Source organism: Austrofundulus limnaeus, unplaced genomic scaffold, assembly GCF_001266775.1.
Source record: "Austrofundulus limnaeus strain Quisiro unplaced genomic scaffold, Austrofundulus_limnaeus-1.0 Scaffold587, whole genome shotgun sequence".
In the NCBI taxonomy this organism is placed as follows: Eukaryota; Metazoa; Chordata; class Actinopteri; order Cyprinodontiformes; family Rivulidae; genus Austrofundulus; species Austrofundulus limnaeus.
The window spans coordinates 73,612-75,160 of NW_013952989.1; the positions used below are offsets into that span (position 1 = coordinate 73,612).

General features: G+C 39.3%; 1 protein-coding gene across 2 annotated transcripts in view; it reads right to left on the bottom strand.

Annotated features, from left to right (window-relative positions):
• si:ch211-152p11.4 (regulator of G-protein signaling 1) overlaps nucleotides 1-887 on the bottom strand; it is a 34,635-nt gene extending 33,748 nt beyond the window's left edge. For both annotated transcript variants that reach the window (XR_001311854.1, XM_014026753.1), the window contains exon 1: nucleotides 609-887. The gene's annotated coding sequence lies outside the window, so the exon portion shown is untranslated. The remainder of the gene's footprint in view (nucleotides 1-608) is intronic.
• Between the last annotated feature and the right edge of the window lie 662 nt (nucleotides 888-1,549).

A 1,549-nucleotide genomic window follows, 5' to 3' on the forward strand; every position in this document is an offset into this window, starting at 1 on the left:
TATATATATATGAGATTGTATCCTAATGATGTCAAGCACATGGAAATGTCACCATTCAACTTGTTGATGATTTGTTTCAAATGTTTTTTCTTCAACTTTTGCTTTACTTTAAGTTAGTGATTTGCTTTTTTTATTTTATTTAACATGTTGCTTCTAGCTTTTAGCCTTTTTTCAGCTTTAACATCTCCATTTTAGCTTCTTCAGCTAATTCCAATAGTCAGTTCTCAGTATTCAAACTGTACAGTAATACTCCAGCTTTACTCTGAATATTTTAACATATGAAAAGCGATGAGAAAATATCTCGAATCTTTTTCATAACTCAAAAATGAGGAAAAAAGGTCAAAACTGTTAATTAGCAGTGCAAGAACCAGAGTGCTCGAGTTGTTTTTATTTCTTAATAAATGTCAGAAAGGCCACTCTCCTCTCCTGTCTTTGATGTGATAACTGACAGTTTTACAGCTCATTAACTCATTTAACTCCAGAGATGGAGAACATATGAACTCATGAAGTCTTCAGGAAGGAAGAACCTCACATCTACAGACAGTCAATGTGTGCGCGCGTGTTAATATGTGCGCGTGTTAATATGTGCGCGTGTTAGTGTGTGTTACCTCTTCAGTTCAGTCAGTCTGTCCCATTTCCGGCTGCTGACGGAGGACAGTGAAGTCCAGGAGCTTCAGGCTGAGACCACAGCAGGTTCCTCTGGGTTCAGACACAAAGAAGTCCACAGCTCGCTCGGGACTCGCCTCGCGCGGCTTCACTGCCCTCTGCTCGCTGACGTCATGAAGCCATCGTCAGAAGAACAATAAAAAAAGTTTCCTTCCGCCGCAGAGAGGCTCCTCCTGGCGGGTCTGTCCGCAGCCACACCTTTCAGCCATGCCTCCACTTGTCCAGCTTCAAGTTCACACGCGCGCGAGCGGCTGAACACCGAGGCTGGGCGGAGCCTGCTTACGTCATCGTCTTACCAGGAAACATACCTGTAAGTACTTAGAAATAAGTTAAAGGTACACCGCCCTCACAGATTTAGACTGAGGTCAGTAAAAGCTGCTTTGGTTAAACTTTTTATGAGAAACCTGTGAAATTACAAGATGTTAGAGATTGTGAAAGACTCTCAGCTGCTGCCACAAATATAACATCAGCACAATGACAATAAAACTGACTGATTATAGTCATTATTAACCTGGTGACCATCTTTAATGAGGTTGGCTCCACATCACAGAGAGATGTTCATTTATTGAGTACTTTCATAAAGTTCATCCAGTGTTTCATCATTTATTTTACTAACAAAGTTGACTCCAACAGTTTATAGCAAATTGTTAATTAGAGATTTTGTATAATCTGTTAACACTTAGAAAAATCTGTTGAAGATTACTCTCAGCCAGTGTTCTATAAAGTACCACAAAGTGATACTCGAGTAAAAGTACAAGTATCTTACCAAAAAAAACTACTCTGGTAAAAGTTAAAGTCTCCTTTAGGAATATTACTCAGTGTTCTATAAAGTACCACAAAGTGATACTCGAGTAAAAGTACAAGTATCTTATCATAAAAATAC